General features: G+C 39.0%; 1 pseudogene; it reads right to left on the bottom strand.

Annotated features, from left to right (window-relative positions):
• Positions 1 to 5,396: 5,396 nt before the first annotated feature.
• Positions 5,397 to 6,361, bottom strand: LOC106026431 (male-specific lethal 3 homolog; annotated as a pseudogene).
• Positions 6,362 to 6,840: the final 479 nt, after the last annotated feature.

The raw sequence follows: 6,840 nt of genomic DNA, 5'->3' as shown, positions 1-6,840 counted from the left end.
TTTGTTGTTAGTGTATATGAATGCTATTGATTTCTGAGTATTGATTTGCATCCAGCTACATTACTGAATTTATTTATTATATCCAAGAGTCTTTCAATGGAGTTTAGGGGGTCTTCTATGTAGAGTATCATGTCATGTGCAAACAATGACAATTTAACTTCTTCTTTTCCTATCTTTACCCCTTTTATTTCTCTCTCTTGTCTAAATGCTCTGGCTAATATTTCCAGTACGATATTCACTAGGAGTGGTGATAAAGGATATCCTTGTCTTGTGCCTGATTTTAAAGTAAAGGCCTTCAATTTTTGGCCATTTAGTATGATACTGGCTGTTGGTTTGTCATAGATGGCCTTTATTATTTGAGGTAAATACCATCTATTGCAATTTTCTGTACAGTTCTTATCACGAATGAATTTGGATCTTATTGAAAGCTTTTTCCACATCTATAGAAATGATCATGTGATTCTTACTTTTGGCTTTATTGATATGGTGGATTATATTTATTGATTTACGTATGCTGAACCATTTCTGGATGCCTGGGATGAATACCACTTGGTCATGCTGTATAATCTTCTTGATGATTTGCTGCATCCTATTTGCCAATATTTTATTGAGGATTTTTGCATCTGTGTTCATTAGGGAGATTGGTCGGTCTATAGTTCTCTTTTTTAGTTGGATCTTTCTCAGGTTTTGGTATTAGAGTAATATTTGCTTCCAGGAATAACTTAGGAAGGATTGCTTCCTTTTCAATTTCATTGAAGAGTTTGAGGAGTGTCGGCATCAGGTCTTCTTTGTATTTCTTGTAGAATTCTGCAGTGAATCTGTCTGGGCCTGGGCTCTTCTTTGTAGGTAAGGACTTAATTACATCTTCAATTTCATTAATAGAGATTGGGTTATTCAGCAGTTTTACATCCTCTTGACCTAGCTTTGGTACTTCATACATTTCTAGGAATCTGTCTATTTGTTCTGTGTTACCCAACTTTTGAGAGTAGAGGTTTTCAAAATAGGTGTTGCTAATCTTCTGTATTTCTATAGTGTGTGTAGTGATTTCACCTTTTTCATTTCTTATTGCATGAATTTGAGCTTTTTCTTCCATTTTTTCATAAGTTTGGCTAGGGGTTTATTAATTTTACTTATTCTTTCAAAGAACCAGCTCTTTAATTCTTTGATTCTTTGGATTGTTTTCTTTGTCTCTTGCATTGATTTCTGCTCTGATTTTTATAATTTCCTCTCTTCTTTTGGCTTTGGGCTTCACTTGCTCTTCTTTTTCTAGCTGTTTGAGGTGTGGCATCAGGTTATTTATTTGTATGCGTTCTGTTTTCCTGGTGTGGGAACTCAGTGCAATAAATTTTCCTCTGTGGAAGGCTTTCATTGCATCCCACAGATTCTGATAAGTTGTATCTGCATTTTCATTTTCTTGTAGGTATTGTTTAATTTCTTCTTGAATTTCCCCTGTGTCCCACTGATTAGTCAAGAGTGTGTTATTCAGTTTCCATGTGTTTGTGGGATTTTTGCAGTATCTTTTATCATTAATTTCTAATTTCAAAGCGTTATGATCCGATAACATGCAAGGGATAATTTCAACTCTTTTGCATTCATTTATATATGTTCTATGAGCTAATATATGGTGTATTTTAGAGAATGACCCATGAACTGCTGAGAAGAATGTGCATTCTGATGTTGTTGAATGGAACACTCTGTATATATCTATCAAGTCCATTTGTTCACATGTGTGCTTCAGTTCTGTTATTTCTTTGCTGATTTTCCGTCTGGTTGATCTGAACCTTGGTGTCAATGGTGTGTTAAGGTCTCCTTTTACAATTGTGTTACTGATAATTTGATTTTTCATTTCTGTTAATACTTATTTTATTCAACTCGGTCCTCTGAAATTTGGTGCATACATTTATAATATAGTTATCTCTTCCTCTTGCAGTTTTCCCCTAACGAGTATGTAGTGACCCTTTTTTGTCTCTTCTGATCATTATTGGTTTAAAATTCACATTGTCTGCAAACTGAATGGCTACTCTAGCTTTTTTTTTGATTCCTGTTGCATGAAGTATTGTTTTCCATCCTTGGACTTTTAGTCCGTGAGTATCCCTCTGGGTTAGATAGGTTTCTTGTAGACAGCATATGGTTGGATTTTGTTTCTTGATCCATTCTGCCAGTCTGTTTCTTTTAATTGGTGCATTTAGGCCATTTACATTAATGGTTATAAATGTTATATGTTGGTTTATTGTTGACATGTTATCTTTCTGCTGTTGCATCTTATCTTTCTGTTCTGTTTAATTGTCTGCTTTGCTTAGTATTTTTTTCCTAAGTGTATCTAAATTGTCTTTCAATATTTTTTGCAGGGTTGGCTTGGTGATTGTGAAGTTCTTCAGCTGTTCTTTGTCATGGAAGTATCTTATTTCACCATCAATTTTGAAGGATAGTTTTGCAGGGTACATCAGTCTAGATTGGAAATCATTTTCCTTTAATATTTGGAATATTTGCTCCATCCTCTTCTTGACTTTATTGTTTGTGCTGAGAAGTCTGCTGTGCTTCTGATAGGTTTTCCTTTATACGTGATCTTTCTTTTCTCTCTGATAGCTTTTAATAATCTGTTCTTGTGTTGGATTTCTGGGATGGTGATTATTATATGTCTGGGTGAATTTTTATTTTGGTTATGACTATTTGGATTTATGTATGCTTCACTGAACCTGATGTCGGTGTCTGATCTCATGCTTGGGAAATTTTCAGCTATTACTTCTCTAAATATCCTCCTGATGTCCTTTATGTCATCCCCTTCTTTTTAATTAATCCCTATCAATCTTATGTTGTTTTTCTTTGTGTCATCTTTCAGCTGTTGAATTGTTATTTCCTGATTCTTTATTATTTTTAAAAGATCTTTCCTTTCCTGTTCACTAGCTGCAGTCCTGTCTTCAAAGTCTGAAATTTATCTTCACTTTCATTGAGGTGGTTTTTACAACTTTCAGTCGAATTTTTGATTTCTTGTATATCTCTTTGCATATGCTTTATGTATTCTGTTTGTTTCTTATATTGCTCATCTAGGGACTCTTATCTTTTTGTTTAGTTCCTCCAATTTTTTAACTGTGTGTTTTTTTTTAAAGATATGTTCAGCATCTCTTTCATTTCTTTTATGATTTCTTCTTTTACCTGGGAGATTATTTCTAGTTTGAATTCCTTTAAAGCTTCCTGGAGTTGCTTGTTTATTTCAGTTGCTGTAATATCAGTCTGATATTTGAGGTGTATGGCATATATTTCCTTGTATATACATTGCTCCTAGGGTTTCTTGAGATGGGCTGGTGGGTTGAGGTTGTAATTTTGTCTTTCCTTTTGTCATTTTCCTATATTTCTGTGTTTCAAGTGTTATTAAAAAGCTTCCTCAGGGTCTGTTGGAAATTCACTTCTATGCCCGCAGCTCCTGGGACTCTGGCATCCAGTTCCTCAAGGCCTCTGGGCTCTGGAACCAGTGGCACTCGCCTGCTTGCTTAGAATTCCACAGTCCCAAACAAGCTGGGCTCTGGGGAAAGTGGGCGACCGCCTGCTTGTTTAGAACTTCACAGTTCTCCAAGCACAGCCTGAATGGGGAGGTGGAAGTAGGCATCCAGACCTGCTTAGCTCTTCCAGTGTACCTAGAAGGCTAGAGGATCCCAAACAATCTGGGCTTGGGGGGAAAGTGCGTGGGGCACTTACCCCAGGACCGTGGACCTGTGGAACCGATGACGCTTGCCTGCTTGCTTAGAACTCCACAGTCCTCCAAGCACACAGGGAAGCAGATACTGGCACCCCAGACCCACCTAGCTGTTCCAGTGAACACAGAAAGTGCAAGGGTCCAAGACAAGCTGGGCTCCACGGAAAGTGGTGCCTGCCTCTACTTTTTTTTAAGGTAGTAAAATACAACAGAACAAGACAGAACAAAGCCAATGAAGACAACACAGTGAAATAGGTACAAAACTTCACAGCCAGGATACTGGGATAACAGTCATAGGTAGCATAGTATATCTCATTATCTTCATAACAGTTGTGCATTCTATCAGGTTTAGCAAAATCAAACCAAAAACAGCCCACATCTCTCGCTCTGATGCCATGGCATGGAAAATTATTTGAATCCTTGTTTCATTCTGCCAATGCACATCTGCTGGGCATGCTGTCCATGTGACCTCACAGTTGGTCTCTGTTTTCTGCAGTGACTGCTGCTTTTCCTGTTCCCTTAAGGAATGTGTGAATCTTCTGGTTTCTGCGCAGTTTCTCGAATGCTCCTTGTTTAACTTCTTGTTCAGCAGTTACAGTAATGAATAGTAGGTGCAGAGTGGTTTCCATTCGCATTCCCATAGCGTGTCATTATATTGAGCATCTTTTCATGTGCTTGTTAATCATTTGTGCATGTTCCTTGGAGATATGTCTATTTCAATTCTTTTCTCATTTGTAAATTAGAGTTTCTGTATCTGAGTTTGACCAGGTCTTTATATATTATGCACAGGAAGCCCTTAACATATCTATGATTTCCAAATTCTGTAGATGACTTTTCACTTTTTCACCTAATTCTTTAATAGAAAAATTCTTAATCTTGACAATACAATCCATACATTTTCTTTTAGTTATTTATTTGTTTTCTCAAATGAGAAATCTTTTTTACTTAGATTACCAAAAATAACATTTTCTTGAAAGTGAACCATGACATTACTTAACAAAGTATGGCTATAAAATCTCAAACAAGACAGGCAATGCTATATTAAGTACTGAAAATAATTTTTCATAAAGAGAACTCTAACTGTACAGCTGCACATTTTCTCTTTCATTGATACTGATTCCTCCTAGAAGACTTTGAGATTTCCTGATGGTTTCCATGTACAAACTAAAATAGATTGCACGGAGTCATTCAGCCTCTCTACAAGAATGAAAACAGGCTACAAAAAGGTTTTGTTTAGCGAGATGTGGTGATGCATGTGTGTAATTCTAGCACTCGGGAGGCAGAGGCAGGAGGGTCGCCATGTGTTCAAGGCCACCCTGGGCTACAGTGAGTTCTAGGCCAGCCTCAACTGGAAAAATGCTGTCTCAAACAACAAATCATTTATGGTAACAACTAACTAAACAATAAGGTTCTCATTAAGAATTGCAAGGAATACCATGATAGTCCATTTTGTGGATGTGTCATGATGACTGCATTACCTGTCATCACAAACGTCATGTGCAATAACAGGACATTCTGGCACCCAAAAAATAATTCTTAAGAGAAATACTACAATATGTGGACAAATCAAATCACAGAGCCCTGCCCCAGGGCTGGCCTGAGATCTGTCCACTCCCTGGAAGACAAAGCTAGCAGAGCAGCAGTCCTACAGAATCACCAGGCTGTAATCAGTGGCCTTGGGGCTCTCGGGACTGCAGCATCCCTTTCAGGCAGTGACATAGGCTGACTCTGGGAAGAGGTAGGCACGGTATTCTGCTAAGAGCCCTAGGAAGAGATCCAGGTGCTTCAGTAAAGCCTTGAGATTCTTCTCAGTAAAGGATATCTTTCCAGGTTTTCTGGAAGTTTTATAAACAACTGTAGCAAACGTTGTGCACCATAAATGTAAGAAGGTGGAGACGGCTGGTCACTTGGAGGGTACCATTGTTAGGCACATGCTCCCAGGAGAAAACCCCATCTATTTCACTTCTCCCTTGAAAGCCAGAAACACAGCCCTCCCTTCCTCATTAGGCATCACAGGCGTGCAGGAAGGTGATCTGCTGTTCACAGGCATCTTCTTTTCCAGATGTAGGCACAGCCTGGGCTTGTTGGCTGATGGGTCCTGCTATTGGAACATGGGCTGGGGCCAGGTGTTGCTCTGGGACAGCTTGTGGCAGTAGGTGCTGTGACGCATGGACTACCTCAGGGAATGCAGTGCTTCTGCTTGGTTTTGTGCCCCTTGAGGGTGCAGTCAACAAAGTTAGCTTGAAAGAAATCCTTTCCTGGCTGCTATCAGTGTTTGTGGTACTTTGCTTAATTGAAACAAAAGGCTTAATTGAAGTCACCTTTCTATATGGTGCCTGTTCATACAGGTAGAGCAAGAGCAATGGGAGAGTGTGATCGAAGGTTACCCTCAGCCCACCCACCACCTCCTTACTCAGGGCAACATTGTTTTCTGCTGGAATAAAATGCGTGTTCACATTGGCACCCGCCACTGTGTGCTAGAGTCTTTGCTTGGCTGATGAGGCTGCACTGATGGCAGAGTGCTTCCCACAGGACTGCAAAAGAGTTAGCATGTGGGCCTGCATGGGAGTTCACTAACAGCTTCCTCCTGTTGGTGTTGTAACAATCATCTTCAGGTTGCCTCCTTAGAACTTCAGGGATGTCTATAGTTATTATTCTTTCTTCCATTTCTTTTTTCTTTTTTGTGCAGTTCTAGTTCTGAGTTGCAACTGACCCTTTCAAGCAGCTTAGTGTGTATCCTGTGTCCACACCACAATTAGTTTATTCTTTCATCTGCCAGTAGACACTTGGATTATTTGTATTATTTGTTTATGAATAATGGTGCTATAAACATTCCTGTATGACTCTTCATTTGGATATATGTTTTCTTTCTCTGGGGTATGTAGGAGGGGGTTTGTGGGATTATAGACATGTATCTTTATAAGAAAACTGTCACACTTTTTTAAAACGAGGGTTTACATTTGCTAAAGGTAGGAAGAGAAATATGCTGCAGGGTGAGAGCAGACCACTGAAGCCAGAGGGAGCACAGTGGCTTCCCAACCTGTTCTGTAGCGTGGTTGTCCCACTTTTATTTCCAGCAGCAATATATGAGAGCCCTAGTTATTCACCACCTCACAACACAGCTACTGTCAGTCTTTTCAAGTTTAGCC

This window comes from Cavia porcellus, unplaced genomic scaffold (assembly GCF_034190915.1).
Source record: "Cavia porcellus strain 051 isolate PalLab524CR breed Dunkin Hartley unplaced genomic scaffold, mCavPor4.1 scaffold_7, whole genome shotgun sequence".
Taxonomy (NCBI): domain Eukaryota; kingdom Metazoa; phylum Chordata; class Mammalia; order Rodentia; family Caviidae; genus Cavia; species Cavia porcellus.
Note: the sequence above shows the minus strand (reverse complement) of the source record. Positions and strands in the feature narration are given on the sequence as shown.